At 44.6% G+C, this 18,688-nt stretch overlaps 1 pseudogene; it reads left to right on the top strand.

The window, feature by feature from the left end:
* The window catches only part of LOC106635231 (uncharacterized), a 121,759-nt pseudogene that overhangs the window by 90,656 nt on the left and 12,415 nt on the right, over positions 1-18,688 (top strand).

Raw genomic sequence — 18,688 nt, forward strand, 5'->3', positions numbered from 1 at the left:
GTACTCGACAGAAGAAAATTAGTGTCCTAAATGCCAATTCTCTTCTTACTCAACTTCAGCCTCATTATAAGCAGATTCTAACAGTTTATGTGTCTTGAGAAACATTTTAATTAATCTTTGGAATTTAAGAATTTCAATTCATAGCAGTAGCCTGTGCATAGGAAATACGCATATTGTAAGTTTTTCCTTTCTGATAAATCATGCTGAGGGAACTACAATGTAACTTTTTTTTTTTTTTTTTTTTTGAGGAGTCTCACTCTGTTGCCCAGGCTGGAGGGCAGTGGCATGATCTCAGCTCACAGAAACCTCCGCCTCCCTGGTTCAAGCAATTCTCCTGCCTCAGCCTCCTGAGTAGATGGGATTACAGGTGCACAAGACGTGGTTTCACCATGTTGGTCAGGTTGGTCTCGAACTCCTGACCTCTGATCTGCCCACCTTAACCTCCCAAAGTGCAGGGATTATAGGCGTGAGCCACCAGCTCACATATACTGTGACAGTATATTGAAAGTTTCTCTTTTTTTCAAATAATTAACAGGTTTAACAGAATGTATCTCCTGATCTATTCCTTTCACTGCAGACATCTATTGCCTTTTCAGCCTAGCAGCCCTCTCCTCTATAGAGACTCACACTTCCTACTCCAGTCATGTGGCTCTCATGGGGGCTGCCATGTTCTCAAATGACTCCACCCCTCTGTCCTCAGTTGATTGGTTCAGGGATGAGCATCTGGCCTAAATTGGCCAATCAGAATTCTTTCCTTGAATATTTTTCGAAACTGAAACTAGACCAAGTTAATCATTCTCTGTGATGACAGGAATTGTGTGTAGTGAGAAATACAGGAGCTTTTGTGGCCACGTTTCCCGCCTTATGGAGAAAAGGCTTGAGTAAGAAGACATTAAGCCAGTATGCAGACAAAGCTAGAGACAGAGATAGAGAGAGAGATCTTGTGGTAAGCCCCTTGGTTTTCATCATTCTAGTACATGCTTGCTACTGCATACAACCAAGACTTTCACCTGAGGGCTTTCTCAAAGTCAGGCATAGAGTATGTCAGAAAAGCCACAGAAGCCAGGCGCAGTGGCTCACTCCTGTAATCCCAACAATGGGAGGCTGAGGCAGGTGGATCAAGAGGTCTGGAGTTCGAGACCAGCCTGACCAACATGGCAAAACCCCGTCTCTACAAAAAATAAAAAAAATTAGTGAGGCATGGTGGCAGGCACCTGTAATCCCAGCTACTCAGGAATACGAGGCAAGAGAATCGTTTGAACCTGGGAGGCAGATGTTGCAGTGAGCCGAGATCATGCCATTGCAGTCCAGCCTGGGTGACAGAGCAAGACTATGTCTCAAAAAAAAAGAAAGAAAGAAGAAGAAGAAAGCAAAGCCAGAGAGTTGATGCCCAGGGACCAGTTCACAGCCAGTGACGGATGGGAGCCAGGCTCTAAATGTTTCAATATCTTTGCCCCCTGGATGGAACAACTTTGAAATGTATTCCACATCACCTCCCAGAGGTCCCCAGTGGGGTCAAATCCTAGTTGCCTGGAGTGGTAAGCTGCTCATTGAAGCCCCCTGTGTGGCCTCCTGCCTTTCCATGAATCAATTCCTCACTCCCCTATTGGTGATCCCTGGAATCATCTCCTAAATAATCCACTTGCAATCCTGTCCCTCTTTCAGGATCTGCTTGGGGTTGGGGTTGGGGAATGCAGAGAAAAACATGATCCCTTTTCCACTCCAGACTAGTAAGACGAGTTTCTGTCACTGACAACCAAGAGTTCTGACTATTACCTCCTTCTGAGATAATTCCTAAAAGGTATTTGGGAATTTCCCCACCTCCACCCTACTGCATATGTCATCAATATGTAGATTTCTTAACAAAGTTTAATGGTATTCTTTGATCAACCTCAAATTTCACAAAACACACTGCACTTTCATAAGGGCGCCCCATGACTGACAGATCAGCCGTTCAAAAGAAGGGAAGTGTCAGAGATGGCTCTCCTAGACTCGCGTATTTTTCAGTAGAATCTGGGTCAGGATGTTGTGGTCGGGAGATGCTTCTGGAGCTCTGGGACCCACAAGCCTGCGTGTCATGGTGGAGTATTAGGACAACTTGAAAACATAGTGGCAGGAGGAGGCTTCCTCTGTCCCCTTCAGTTCATCCTCCACCACACCCAATGTGCTCAATAGATACTGGTTAAATGAATAATGGGGCCGGGCATGGTGGCTCACGCCTGTAATCCCAGCACTTTGGGAGGCTGAGGCAGGTGGATCACCTGAGGTCAGGAGTTCAAGACCAGCCTGGCCATAGAGGCAGAAGAAGCACTTGAACCTGGGAGGCAGAGTTTACAGCACGCTGAGATGGCACCACTGCACTCCAGCCTGGGTGACAGAGCAAGACTCAAAAAGAAAAAAAAAAAAATGGATTTATTCCTTCCAAACTGCAACTCACCAAAAGAAGACCAATACGTATCACAATGTTGTGGCCATAATCACCACAGTGACAATAATAAATATAATCAACTCTCGAGCCAGCCACCTCCACTAAACCTAGTGGATCACATCTAGTGTTTACTTTGGGGATATTTTAGTGGTCATGGTAGATTGTCGCCTGACTGCTGGCTTTTTCTACCATGTTTCAGGAATATAGAGATGTGTACAGATGGCCCCTAAAATTAATTAGTATGCAATTCTCAGAGCCAAACTGTACCCCAAAAGCTACTGGAATGAAAAAAAAAAAGTTTTAATTCTCAAAGAGACAAACTAGATAGTAGAAGCATTTATGTTCCCTTGGAGAATCTTCCCACCAAGGACTCAAAGTTGTCTCCAGACCAGGGAATGCCTGGGGCCTTGGACTTTCCCAATTCTGGTATCACCTCCCATTCTCCTTTAGGTCCAGTTTTCTCAGAGGGTCATGCATTGCTCATTGCCACCAAGGGTATCCAAGGACACAAACTGAAGATAATAGTGCCTTATTGTCTCTCAGTCATCTTTCTCTCCCACATGCTGGAAGGAGAGCCGAGTCCAATTTATCCAATTACAAAATAGCAACATTGGCATCATGAGATCAGCTAATAAAACTTTCGAGGCAATCTAGCTTCCTACCGAAAGTAACCAACATCTGTGGAGCACTTACCATGACTAAGGGTCAACATAAGTGGTTTGCATGCTGCATGCATCACGATGGACTAGGTTATGCTGCAGTAACAAATTAACCCCAGAGTCTCAGCAGCTTAGCAATCAAGGTTGATTTCTTACATTCCATGTCCACAATGGGTTGGCTGGGTATGGTGTGCTCCATATGGCCACTCAAAGACCTAGAATGATGGAAATTCTACCATCTTAATGTAAGGATTCTCCCATAGTTACTGCACCAGGAGATGAAAGAATGAGATGGTTATTCCCAAGCCCTCAAAAGCTGTAGACTAGAGGTGATGTCAGTGACCTCCACTTATAGAGCATTGGACCCTGGCATGGATCCATCTAACTACAGGGGGCCTGGGGAATACGGGGAGCAGATGGAAATCCCATGAGCAGTAACCATTCCTGCCAGCATGCATTATTTCATCTGAACCTCACAACCCTATGGAATAGAGAACAAAGGCTTGGAGAGTTATGGGACCTGCCCCAAGGCATCATAGATAATGAGTTGCAGAGCTGAGATATGACCCTCGGCCTGGCAGGATTCAAACCACTATGCTGCATACTCATCACAAAATTCTATGAAATTCCTCATACAGCAAAACACCACACCAAGTAAAAAGAAAGCCAAGTTGTGCAAATACAAAATAGAACTCACCTAACACTTCACCTCCTCCCCAACCCCAACCCCACCGAAAGAATCAACCTACGCAAATAACTGGAATGAAATTCTCAGGCAATTTCAGCAGGGGAAATGGGGTTATCTCATCTGGGTCTCATCCGACCTCGTCAAGACAAGACCTTCCCTACACTTCACCTGAACACCTGGACCACCGTCATGTCTTGCCACTTCTTGTTACTGGAAATCCAATGATGATGTCTTTATACAATTTATAGGTCTTTCTATAAGTGCCAAGATAAATGTCATCTCTGTACCTGCATATCATTCAGAGGTAGGCAAGCTTCTATGTAAAGTACTAGATAGTAAATATTATAAACTTTGCAGGACTCATCTGATCTCCATCCTATATATTTTTTTGTTTTTGTTTTTGTTTCACAATTTTTTTTTCTTTTTAGATAGGGTCTAAAAAGAAAATAAAACTTATCCATGTTGTGATATGGATGAACGCTGAAAATATGCTCAGTGAAAGAAGCAGACATGAAAGGTCATATATTGTAGAATTCCATTTATATGCAATGTTCAGACTAAGCCAATCGACAGAGATAAAAGTAGACGAGAGGTTTCCAAGGGCTGCGGGAGGGGGTATGCAGAGTGACTGCTGAATGGATATGAGGCTTCCAACTGAGGTGTTGAAAAAGCCCTGAAACTAGGTAGTGGTGATAATTGCACAACATGATAAATGTACAAAATGTCCCTGAATTGTACACTTTCAGATGCACAAAATGATAAATGTTGCATATATTATACCACAATTTTATTCATTTATTTTAGAGATAGAGTCTCACTCCATCACCCAGACTGCAGTGCAATGGCACAATCATAGCTCACTGCTGCCTTTACCGCCTGGGCTCAAGCAATCCTCCCACCTAGTCTTCCAAGTAGCTGGGACTACAGGTGAACCCTACCACACCCAGCTTTTTTAATTCTTTTATAGAGTTGCATTCTCGCTTTATTGCCCAGACAGGCCCAAACTCCTGGCTTCAAGTGATTCTCTCATCTCAGCCTCCCAAAGTGCTGTGATAACAGGTGTAAGCCATCAGGCCAGGCAATTTTTAATTCTTATGCAAAATTTTCAACTAATTCCTAGGATTAAAAAAAATGTCGATCAACATGCGGATTAGAGGAAAAAATAATTTTAAACAAGAGAAAAAGTTAAATGAGATGATGTATATGTATACAGTGCCTGGCCTCATGATCACTGAGTCCACTGCAGCTTTTAATTTTTTTTTCCATACAGGGTCTCACTCTGTCACCCAGGCTGAGTACAGTGGCATAATCATGGCTTACTGCAGCCTCAACCTCCTGGGCACAAGTAATCCTCCCACCTCAGCCTCTCAAGTAGCTGGGACTACAGATGCACACAAACACACCTAGCTATTTTTGTTGTTGTCATTGTATTTTTTGGTAGAGTCAGGGTCTCACCATGTTGCCCAGGCTGGCATCTTGAACTCCTGGGCTCAAGCGATCCTCCCACCTCAGCTTCCCAAAGTGCTGGGATTACAGGTGTGAGCCACCATGCCCATCCTGTTGTAGCTATTTTAATAGTGCTGGTGAGCAATAATTTGCTCTCCCTCTAAAAACAGAACATACTAAGCCAAGGAAAGCACCAATCTAGTTTGTTCTCCCCAGATCTTCAAAATGTTGGAATTAGTATAAGAGTCCAAAATATTTCATGTGGTTTATTTATTTATTCATTCATTTATTTATTTATTTATTTATTTTGGAGATGCAGTCTCGTTCCATCGTCCAGGTTGGAATGCAGTGGCACAATCTCTGCTCACTGCAACCTCCGCCTCCCGGGTTCAAGCAATTCTCCTGCCTCAGCCTCCCAAGTAGCTGGGATTACAGACATGAACCACCACGCCTGGCTAATTTTTGCATTTTTAGTAGAGATGGGATTTCTCCATGTTGGCCACTCTGGTCTTGAACTCCTGATCTCAAATGATCTACCCGCCTTGACCTCCCAAAGTGCTGGGATTACAGGTGTAAGCCACCATGCCCGGCCAGTTTGATTTTTTATTGTTGTAAAATACATACAAAATCTATTATTTTAGCCATTTTCAAAGGAAAAATTCAGTGGTGTCAAGTGCATCCACCACACTCTACAGCCATATCCCCCATCCATCCCCAGAATGCTTTCATACTGTCCTGCAAATATGCAGCACCTTGCTACACTCCAGGTTGTTGTCCCACAACAGAGCTGGGTTGAATTATTAATGTGGACTTTGTTCAACAACGGACTAAAGAGGGAGAAACCCAAGAACTCTGTGAGGAGTGCATGACAGGTGCTCGTGGGATGACATGGCTCGGTGCCCTCCAGCTGCTGCTGCCACCACCTGTCCTGCTGGGCGGCCACCCCCTCCCAGGGAAGAAGAGCACTCACAACTGCTGCCGATCTCCTTCCAGGGCTTCCGCTGGGACTACGATCAGGATGTGGACACCCCCAACAGGGACCGTCTGGCCGGGGAGGGCGTCAAGGCCAAGTACCTCATGCCGCCCCTTGTCACAATGACCTCCCCGTACCACTTCACTGCCATGCCAGGTAAGCGTCACTCTGCCCATTTCACCCGATGCCCATCAAAGCCCCAGCGTCCGTCATTCCCTGTGATAAGAAGCAAAAACTCGGTCAGCTTTAGGGAGGCTGGGGCGGCTCCGGGGTCTCACTCTGTTGCCCAGGCTGTAGCTCAGTGGCATAATCACAGCTCAGTGGAGCCTCAAACTCCTGGTCTCAAGCAGTCCTCCCTAGCTCAGGCTCCCCAGTAGCTGGGGATACAGAGAAGCTACTATGCCTAATTTTCTCATTTTCTTAGAAATTGGGGCAGGGGGTGTCTCACTATGTTGCCTGGGCTAGTTTTGAACTCCTGGCCTCAAGTGATCATCCCGCCTCAGCCTCCCAAAGTGCTGAGATTGGAGACATGAGCTACCGTGCCTGGCCTGATCTTTTTTAAAAAAGTAAATAAGGCCGAGCATGGTGACTCACCCCTGTAATCCCAGCACTTTGGGTGGCTGAGGCGGGTGGATCACCTGAGGTCAGGAGTTCAAGACCAGCTTGGCCAACATGGTAAAACGTCGCCTATCCTAAAAATACAAAATAAGCTGGGCGTGGTGGCAGATGCTTATAACGACAGCTACTCGGGAGTCTGATACAGGAGAATCACTTGAACCCAAAAGGTGGAAGTTGAAGTGAGCCGAGATCATGCCATTGCACTCCAGTTTGGGCTACAGAGCAAGATTTTGTCTCAAAAAAAGAAAAAGTAATAAAAATAAAAATGTAAATAACTAAAATCACTTTTAAATAATTGTATAAAAATAATAAAACATTGACATTTACAGAGCTCAGTTAGATGAGGTGACTCATACCCTCCAATGGTGTCCTGGTTCTCTTACATAAGAATTGAAATGTCGTTCTGTAGCCCAAAAGATCCCACACAGCCTGGCCCCTGGCCCATCTTCTGTCAGCCTCTCTCATCTCTCTCCTTCTCCTTCACTTCCTTCCGGATCACAAAGGCCTTTTGCCTGTGCCTTCTGCCCTGCTCCCTCCAGCCCCAGGGCCTTGGCCTGTGCTAGTCCAGTCCCTCCAGCTCACCAGGAGCATGCAGTCCAGTCGGGGAGACAGACACCAGACACCCAAACTGGCACATACATCCCGTGACAACTCAGGAGGCATCAAGGAGGAAAACAAGTTTTTCAGGCACAGACTACAGGGGTAAACTGCCTTCAAACTAGAGAGGGAGAAAGGGGGTCTCTGAGCATGGGGCAGTTGAGCTGAAAAAGATCTCAGGGGACCAGAGCAAGGAAAAGTGTTCCAGGCAGAGGGAAGAGCATGTGTGAGGTCTCTGAGACAAAGACCTGGTCGTTTCAGAATCCCAGTGGCCACTAAAATAGAGGGATTCCAACCTAAAATGGAGGAAGAGGAGGCTGCTGGAAAGCAAAGGACTCTGTGTAAGAATCATAATAGCGGGGGTGGAGCCAAGATGGCCGAATAGGAACAGCTCCAGTCTACAACTCCTGGCGTGAGCGATGCAGAAGACAGGTGATTTCTGCATTTCCAACTGAGGTACTGGGTTCATCTCACTGGGGAATGTCAGAAAGTGGGTGCAGGACACCTGGTGCAGTGCATCGAGCATGAGCCCAAGCAGGGTGAGGCATTGCCTCACCCTAGGAAGTGCAAGGGGTCAGAGAATTACCTTCCCTAGTCAAAGAAACGGGTGACAGATGGCACCTGGAAAATCGGGTCACTCCCACCCTAATACTGCACTTTTCCAAGGGTCTTAGCAAACGGCACACCAGGAGATTATATCTCACGCATGGCTCAGAGGGTCCTAAACCCATGGAGCCTCACTCATTGCTACCACAGCAGTCTGAGATCAAACTGCAAGGTGGCAGCAAGACTGGGGGAGGGGCGCCCACCATTGCCTAGGCTTCAGTAGGTAAACAAAGCAGCTGGGAAGCTCCAACTGGGTGGAGCCCACCACAGCTCAAGGAGGCCTGCCTGGTTCTGTAGACTCTACCTCTGGGGGCAGGGCATTGGCAAACAAAAGGCAGTAGAATCCTCTGCAGACTTAAATATCCCTCTCTGACAGCTTTGAAGAGAATAGTGGTTCTCCCAGCACGCAGCTGGAGACCTGAGAATGGACAGACTGCCTCCTCAAGTGGGTCCCTGACCCCCGAGTTGCCTAACTGGAGGCACCCCCCTGTAGGGGCAGACTGACACCTAACATGGCCGGGTACTCCTCTGAGACAAAACTTACAGAGGAACAATCAGGCAGCAACATTTGCTGCTCACCAATATCTGCTGTTCTGCAGTCTCCACTGCTGACACCCAGACAAACTCCAACAGACCTGCAGCTGAGGGTCCTGACTCTTAGAAGGAAAACTAACAAACAGGAAAGGCATCCACACTAAAACCCCATCTGTACGTCACCATCATCAAAGACCAAAGGTAGATAAAACCACAAAGATGGGGAAAAAACAGAGCAGAAAAACTGGAAACTCTAAAAATCAGAGTTCCTCTCCTCCTCCAAAGGAATGCAGCTCCTCACCAGCAATGGAACAAAGCTGGACAGAAAATGACTTTGATGAGTTGAGAGAAGAAGGCTTCAGATGATTAAATTACTCCGAGCTAAAGGAGGAAGTTCGAACCCATGGCAAAGAAGTCAAAAACCTTGGAAAAAAAATTAGACGAATGGCTAGCTAGAATAACCAATGCAGAGAAGTCCTTAAAGGACCTGATGGAGCTGAAAACCAAGGCACGAGAACTACGTGACAAATGCACAAGCCTCAGTAGCCGATTCAATCAACTGGAAGAAAGGGTATCAGTGAGGGAAGATAAAATGAATGAAATGAAGCAAGAAGAGAAGTTTAGAGAAAAAAGAATAAAAAGAAATGAACAAAGCCTCAAAAAATATGGGACTATGTGAAAAGACCAAATCTACATCTGATTGGTGTACCTGAAAGTGGCAGGGAGAAGGGAACCAAGTTGGGAAACACTCTGCGGGATATTATGCAGGAGAACTTCCCCAACCTAGAAAGGCAGGCCAACATTCAAATTCAGGAAATACAGAGAACACCACAAAGATACTCCTCAAGAAGAGCAACTCCAAGACACATAATTGTCAGATTCACCAAAGTTAAAATGAAGGAAAAAATGTTAAGGGCAGCCAGAGAGAAAGGTCAGATTACCCACAAAGGGAAGCCCATCAGACTAACAGCTGATCTGTTGGCAGAAACTCTAGGAGCCAGAAGAGAGTGGGGGCCAATATTCAACATTCTTAAAGAAAAAAATTTTCAACTCAGAATTTCAAATCCAGCCAAACTAAGCTTCATAAGTGAAGGAGAAATAAAATACTTTACAGACAAGCAAATGCTGAGAGATTTTGTCACCACCAGTCCTGCCCTACAAGAGCTCCTGAAGGAAGCGCTAAACATTGAAAGGAACAATCATTACCAGCCACTGCAAAAACATGCCAAATTGTAAAGACCATCAAGGCTAGGAAGACACTGCATTAACTAATGAGCAAAATAACCAGCAAACGTCTTAATGACAGGATCAAATTCACACATAACTATATGAACCTTAAATGTCAATGGGCTAAATTCTCCGATTAAAAGACAGACTGGCAAATTGGATAAAGAGTCAAGACCCATCAGTGTGCTGTATTCAGGAAACCCATCTCATGTGCAGAGACACACATAGGCTCAAAATAAAGGGATGGAGGAAGATCTACCAAGCAAATGGAAAACAACAAAAAAAGGCAGGTGTTGCAATCCTACTCTCTGATAAAACAGACTTTAAACCAACAAAGATCAAAAGAGACAAAGAAGGCCATTACATAATGGTTAAGGGATCAATTCAACAAGAAGAGCTAACTATCTTAAATATATATGCACCCAATACAGGAGCACCCAGATTCAAAAAGCAAGTCCTTAGAGACCTACAAAGAGACTTAGACTCCCACACAATAATAATGGGAGACTTTAACACCCCACTGTCAACATTAGACAGATCAATGAGACAGAAAGTTAACAAGGATATTCAGGAATTGAACTCAGCTCTGCACCAAGCGGACCTAATAGACATCTAAAGAACTCTCCACCACAAATCAACAGAATATACATTCTTCTCAGCACCACACCACACTTATTCCAAAATTGACCACATATTTGGAAGTGAAGCACTCTTCAGCAAATGTAAAACAACAGAAATTATAACGAACTGTCTCTCAGACAACAGTGCAATCAAACTAGAACTCAGGATTAAGAAACTCACTCAAAACTACTCAACTACATGAAAACTGAACAACATGCTCCTGAATGACTACTGGGTACATAATGAAATGAAGGCAGAAATAAAGGTGTTCTTTGAAATCAACGAGAACAAAGACAAAACGTACCAGAATCTCTCAGACACATGCAAAGCAGTGTGTAGAGGGAAATTTATAGCACTAAATGCCCACAAAAGAAAGCAGGAAAGATCTAAAATTGACACCCTAACATCACAATTAAAAGAACTACAGAAGCATAGAGCAAACACATTCAAAAGCTAGCAGAAGGCAAGAAATAACTAAGATCAGAGCAGAACTGAAGGAAATAGAGACACCAAAAACCCTTCAAAATATCAATGAATCCATGAGCTGGTTTTCTGAAAAGATCAACAAAATTGATAGACCGCTAGCCGGACTAATAAAGAAGAAAAGACAGAAGAATCAAATAGACACAATAAAAAATTGATAAAGGGGATATCACCACCAATCCCACAAAAATACAAACTATCATCAGAGAATAGTATAAACAACCTCTATGCAAATAAACTAGAAAATCTAGAAGAAATGAATAAATTCCTCGACACGTACACCCTCCCAAGGCTAAACCAGGAAGAAGTTGAATCTCTGAATAGACCAATAACAGGCTCTGAAATTGAGGCAATAATTAATAGCTTACCAACCAAAAAAAGTCCAGGACCAGATGGATTCACAGCCGAATTCTAACAGGGTACAAGGAGGAGCTGGAACCATTCCTTCTGAAACTATTCCAAAAAATAGAAAAAGAGGGAATCCTACCTAACTCATTTTATGAGGCCAGCATCATCTTGATACCAAAGCCCGGCAGAGACACAACCAAAAGGAGAATTTTAGACCAATATCCCCGATGAACATCGATGCAAAAATCCTCTATAAAATACTGGCAAACCGAATCCAGCAGCATATCAAAAACTGATCCACCATGATCAAGTGGGCTTCCTCCCTGGGATGCAAGATTGGTTCAACATATTCAAATCAGTAAACATAATCCAGCATATAAACAGAACCAATGACAAAAACCATACGATTATCTCATTAGATGCAGAAAAGGCCTGTGACAAAATTCAACAACCTTCATGCTAAAAACTCTCAATAAATTAAATATTGATGGGACATATCTCAAAATAATAAGAGCTATCTATGACAAACCCACAGCCAATATCATAGTGAATGGGCAAAAACTGGAAGCATTCCCTTTGAAAACTGGCACAAGACAGGGATGCCCTCTCTCACCACTCTTATTCAACATAGTGTTGGAAGTTCTGGCCAGGGCAATCAGGCAAGAGAAGGAAATAAAGGGTATTCAATTAAGAAAAGAGGAAGTCAAATTGTCCCTGTTTACAGATGGCATGATTGTATATCTAGAAAACCCCATTGTCTCAGCCCAAAATCTCCTTAAGCTCATAGGCAACTTCAGCAAAGTCTCAGGATACAAAATCAATGTGCAAAAATCACAAGCATTCCTATACACCAATACAGACAAACAGAGAGCCAAATCTGAGTGAACTCCCATTCACAATTGCTTCAAAGAGAATAAAATACCCAGGAATCCAACTTACAAAGGATGTGAAGGACCTCTTCAAGGAGAACTATAAACCACTGCTCAACGAAATAAAAGAGGACACAAACAAATGGAAGAACATTCCATGTTCATGGGTAGGTAGAATCAATATCGTGAAAATGGCCATACTGCTCAAGGTAATTTATAGATTCGATGCAATCCCCATCAAGTTACAAATGACTTTCTTCACAGAATTGGAAAAAACTGCTTTAAAGTTCATGTGGAACCAAAAAAGAGCCCACATTGCCAAGTCAATCCTAAGCCAAAAAAACAAAGCTAGAGGCATCATGCTACCTGACTTCAAACTATACTACAAGGCTACAGTAATCAAAACAACATGGTACTGGTACAAAAACAGAGATATAGACAAATGGAACAGAACAGAGCCCTCAGAAATAATGCCACATATCTACAACCATCTGATCTTTGACAAACCTGACAAAAACAAGCAATGGGGAAAGGATTCCCTATTTAATAAATGGTGCTGGGAAAACTGGCTAGCCATATGGAGAAAGCTGAAACTGGATCCCTTCCTTACACCTTATACAAAAATTAATTCAAGATGGATTAAAGACTTAAATGTTAGACCTAAAACCATAAAAACCCTAGAAGAAAACCTCAGCAATACCATTCAGGACATAGGCATGGGCAAGGACTTCATGTCTAAAACACCAAAAGCAATAGCAAGAAAAGCCAAAATTAACAAATGGGATCTAATTAAACTCAAGGGCTTCTGCACAGCAAAAGAAACTACCATCAGAGTGAACAGGCAACCTACAGAATGGGAGAAAATTTTTGCAATCTACTCATCTGACAAAGGGCTAATATCAAGAATCTACAATGAGCTCCAATAAATTTACAAGAAAAAAACAAACAATCCCATCAAAAAGTGGGCAAAGGATATGAACAGACACTTCTCAAAAGAAGACATTTATGCAGCCAAAAGACACGTGAAAAAAATGCTCATCATCCCTGGCCAGAGAAATGCAAGTCAAAACAACAATGAGATACCATCTCACACCAGTTAGAATGGCGATCATTAACAAGTCAGGAAACAACAGGTGCTGGAGAGAATGTGGAGAAATAGGAACACTTTTACACTGTTGGTGGGACTGTAAACTAGTTCAACCATTGTGGAAGTCAGTGTGGCGATTCCTCAGGGATCTAGAACTAGAAATACCATTTGACCCAGCCATCCCATTACTGGGTATATACCCAAAGGATTATAAATCATGCTGCTATAAAGACACACGCACACGTATGTTTATAATGGCACTATTCACAATAGCAAATACTTGTTACCAAGCCAAATATCCAACAACGATAGACTGGATTAAGAAAATGTGGCACATATACACCATGGAATCCTATGCAGCCATAAAAAATGATGAGTTTATGTCCTTTGTAGGGACATGGACGAAGCTGGAAACCATCATTCTCAGCAAACTATTGCAAGGACAAAAAACCAAACACCGCATGTTCTCACTCATAGGTAGGAATTAAACAATGAGAACACATGGACACAGGAAGGGAAACATCACACACTGGGGCCTGTTGTGGGGTCGGGGGAAGGGGGAGGGATAGCATTAAGAGATATACCTAATGTTAAATGACGAGTTAATGGGTACAGCACACCAACATGGCACTTGTGTACATATGTAACAAACCTGCACGTTGTGCACATGTACCCTAAAACTTAAAGTATAATAAAAAATAAAAAATAAAATAAAAACTTTGGCTGTTGACTCCAAATATCCTGCTTCATCATCTCTCCACTCCAGAAACTTTTCACATGCTTACAAAGGGTGTTCGTTTCTCCTCTAAGTATTTGCTCGCCAGCCCCACCTGCAAGAAGGTGGAAGTAGGGCCTCTGCCTGGGATGGTAACTCTCAAATGTAAGGCAAGACCTGTCTCTCCACCAATATCCCCAGGACTGAAGGACTGTGAAAGTCTGCATATTGATCAAGCTTCTCCCTCCCTTATCTGAAGGGACTTACTTCCTTCAAGACACTTTTCCTCTTCTCACCTAGCTCCATGCCCCCATCCAGTCATCTTCCAACCCATCTCTCCCCACCTGCATGCCACACAAGAGGGGCGTGACCACAGCACCTGGAAGTTCCTTAAAGTTGAATGGTGTGTCAGGCCGGGTGCGGTGGCTCATGTTAGTAACCCCAGCACTTTGGGAGGCTGAGGCAGGCAGGTCACTTGAAGTCAGGAGTTTGAGACCAGCCTGGCCAAAATGGTGAAACTCCATCTCCACTAAAAATATAAAAATTAGCTGGGTGTGGTTGTGCTTGCCTGTAGTCCCAGCTACTTGGGGGGCTGAGGCAAGGGAATCACTTGAACCTGGGAGGCAGAGGTTACAGTGAGCCAAGATTGCGCCATTGCACTCCAGTCTGGGCGACAGAGTGAGACTCTGTATAAGAAAAAAAAAAAAAAAAAAAAAAAGATATCGAATGGTGTGATTAGCTTATGATTTTTAAAAAATGGAATGATGTATTCATCTTCTAAGCTGCATAACAAATCAACACACATTTAGCAGCTTAAAACACCCATCTATTACGTCTCCTTTCCTGTGGGTCAGGAGTCTGGGGGTGCAGCTTTAGCTGTGTCCTCTTGTCAGGTTCTTACAAGGTTGTGATCAAGGTGTCGGCTGGAATTAGTGTCTCATATGAGGCTTGGGGTCTTCTCCCAACCTCACATGGTTGTTGGCAGAATTTATTTCCATGCAACTGTGGAACTCATGTGGCTGGCTTCGTCAAAACCAGCCAGGCATGGTGGCTCACGCCTGTAATCCCAGCACTTTCGGAGGCCGAGGCAGGTGGATCACCTGATGTCAGCAGTTCGAGACCAGCCTGGCCAATATGGTGAAACCCCGTCTCTACATAACTTAGCCGGGCATGATGGCGCACGCCTGTAATCCCAGCTACTTTGGAGGCTGAGGCAGGAGAATCACTTGAACCCAGAAGGCAGAGTTTGCAGTAAGCCGAGATCGTGCCACTGCACTCCAGGCTGGGCAACAGAGTGAGACTCCATGTCAAAAACAAACAAACAAAAACCAAAAACCAGGAGGAAGGAGTCTCTCTCCTCCAGACCTTCATTGAAGATCTCACCTGAAGATGTCAGGCCCACCCTGAATAATCTCCCTTTTGATTAACTCAAAGTGAATGGATTCGGAGCTTAGTTACATCTGCAAAATCCCTTCAACTTTTCCATAGGTATAGATTAGAAGCAAGCCACGGGTCCTGCCTACACTCCAGGGGAGAGGAGATTACACCTGGCATTTATCCAGGGCAAGAACCTAAGGGGTCATCTCAGAATTCTGCCTTCCAAATAGATCCTCGGTGGAGCTTACATGCCTGGGCGAGCACCAGCCTTTGTTTAAAGGCAACCGAGAATGGTGTCCTGGCTCAGATCTCCAGCAAGCCTCCACAATGATGGTCCAGTATCTGAAGCCAGGGCCAAGGCAGCAGGAGCTTTGGGTGCACATGGGGGCTTCCCCCACTTTGAAGTGAGTCATCACATCCGTATTAGACCCTAGCTGTTGCTTAGGCGAAAATGATGATTTAGAAGAAGATGGAGAGAAGAGGAGAGTTAATTTAAAAGTACTTATATTCGGCCGGGCGTGGTGGCTCACGCCTGTAATCCCAGCACTTTGGGAGACTGAGGCAGGCGGATCATGAGGTCAGGAGATGGAGACCATCCTGGCTAACACGGTGAAATCTTGTCTCTATTAAAAATACAAAAAATTAGCTGGGCGTGGTGGCCGGCGCCTGTAGTCCCAGCTACTCAGGAGGCTGAGGCAGGAGAATGGCGTGAACCCAGGAGGCGGAGCCTGCAGTGAGCCGAGATCACGCCACTGCACTCCAGCCTGGGCAACAGAGCGAGACTCCACCTCAAAAAAAGAAAAAAAAGAGAAAGTACTTATATTCATTCCCTAGGGCTGCCACAACCAAGTACCAAAACTGGGTGACTTGAAACCAGAGAAATTGATTGTCTTGTGGCTCTGGTGGCCAGCAGTCTGAAACAGAGGTGCCAGCAGGGCCACGCTCCCTCCTGCACTTGTCGGGGAGTCCTGCCTTGCCTCTTCCTAGCTTCCTGTGGTCTCCTGGCAGTCTTCAGTGTTTCTTGGTTTGCATACGCATCAGTCCAATCTTCCGTCCAATCCGTGGTCTTCTTGCGTGTCCTCTCCTCTTTTATAAGGACACCAGTCATTGACTTAGGCACTCCCTACTCCAGGATGACTTCATCCTAATCAATAGCATCTGCAATAACCCTATTTCTTTTTCTTTCTTTCCTTCTTTATTTCTTTTTCTTTCTTTCTTTCTTTCTTTCTTTCTTTCTTTCTTTCTTTCTTTCTTTCTTTCTTTCTTTATTTCTCTGTCTGTCTTCCTTCCCACCTGCCTTCTTTCTTCCTTTCTTCCTTTCTTTCTTTCGAGACGGAGTTTCACTCTTGTTGCCCAGGCTGGAGTGCAATAGCACGATCTCAGCTCAATGCAACCTCCGTCTCCTGACTTCAAGCAATTCTCCTGCCTCAGCCTCCCGAGTAGCTGGGATTACAGGTATGCACCACCACACCCAGGTAATTTTGAATTTTTAGTAGAGAAGGGGTTTCTCCATGTTGGTCAGGCTGGTCTCAAACTCCTGACCTCAGGTGATCCGCCCGCCTTGGCCTCCCAAAGTGCTGGGATTACAGGCATGAGCCACCACGCCCGGCCCGCAATAACTCTATTTCTAAATAAGGTCACATTCTGAGCTACTAGAATTTAGGATTTCAACATGTTTTGAGGTGGACTCAATTTAACCCATAAGAATATTATGTGGGCCACACATGCTGCTTCACATCTGTTATCCCAGCACTTTGGGAGGTTGAAGCAGGAGGATCATTGGTCAGGGCGTAGGGGGACACCAGGAGCATAAGTCCATGGCGTTGACTGGTGTGGGGGCTCACACCTGCATGTTTGGGAAGCTAAGGCAGGGCGATCACTTGAGCCCAGGAGTTTGAGGCCAGCCTGGGTGACATAGTGAAATCTCACTTCTAAAAAAAAAAAATTAATTAGCTGGGCATGTTGGTACCCACCTACAGTCCCAGCTACTCAGGAGGCTGAAGCAGGAGGGTCGCTTGAGTCCAGAATATCAAGGCTGTGGCGAGCTGTGATTGCACCACTGCACTCCAGCCTGGACAACAGAGCAAGCACTGTCTCAAACAAACAAACAAATAAAAAAATCATCTCCCTTTTCTTCTGATTCCCTGAGATGTCATAGAAAGGAAGTGAAGCAGTGAAAGCATCCCCCCCAAAAGGGAGTTTTCAAAACCAGCCTAAGCAACATAGCAAGACCTTGACTTTAGAAAGTATTTAAAGTTGAAGGAAAAAAAAAAAAAAAAGCAATACTATGGCACAGAGTTGACAGCTACAGGTGTGGCTACATCCAGGTCCTAAAACTATATCATCAGAATGACCCCTCACCCTCCCCCCGCTTTCCATTTTACTTTCTTAATCATGAACATGAAATTTCCAAGACTGTTTCTCCTTTGGCTAATCTGCTTCTCAGACCCAATCACTGTGGCCAGGGTGGTGGAAGGATACTAACATCCAGGCTGGGACCACATGTCCCAGCTCCACATCAGGGTGGGGAATGGCCAGTCGCACACATGTCGTGGGGGACTAGTGACTCCTCGGTGGAAAATCGGGGACTGTCATTGGAAAGGAGCGATAGAAGAAAGGCTGAAGCAGTGCAATGTATCTCCTGCACCAGCCTGGGCCTCGATGTCTTGAGTACTGATGACCCAGTACTCAGTCTAGGGCAATCCCAACTCCATCTGTGGGGCTGCCCACAGTACATGGACCCCTCACTGGATTTGCTGACCACACGTGCAAACAGCCACTTCCCAGCCCCACTCCCCGCAGTCCCCCTGAACCCTGTCAAAATTCCCCTCAGTTCTCACCAAGATTAAAAGCAGTTCTGAGGGTGAGCGGCTCATTCTGCTAGTTTAACTCTCTCGATTCCTTTCCTCTCCAGAACTCTGTACTTACTGCTCCGTCACTGGTAATGACAATGAACATCTTCACAATCTCAGGTTTTATTGCAAAGTGATTGAGGACCAGTTAGAATAAGTTATGCTACAGAAACTAAAGAAATCCCGTCAAGCAAATTGTGTGTCATAGAAAGTCTTAGGGCAGCCATGTATATTTTCTCCCCCAATGAATCAATTGAAAATGAGAAGCTGTTACCGCCATGTTCCGGGCAGAAGCTATCAAAAGTATAAGCCATGATATTATAATTTGATTTTTCATCCGTCAAATGGATATGGCCCAGGGGTGAAAAGTGGATGCTCTGTAACTAGATGATGGTCAAGAGTTATAAAAATGAGGTCCTCTCTGTTCAACATTTCTCCTTTCTTGAAAGGATACTCAATGTCATGCTCAGGGCCTCCAATGGCCAGAAATAAAGTTCCTCCCAGTTCCAGAGCACCCCAGGACAACCCCAAAACCAGAACAACTGCTTATTGCCATGTAG

Source organism: Pan paniscus, chromosome 7, assembly GCF_029289425.2.
Source record: "Pan paniscus chromosome 7, NHGRI_mPanPan1-v2.0_pri, whole genome shotgun sequence".
Taxonomy (NCBI): Eukaryota; Metazoa; Chordata; class Mammalia; order Primates; family Hominidae; genus Pan; species Pan paniscus.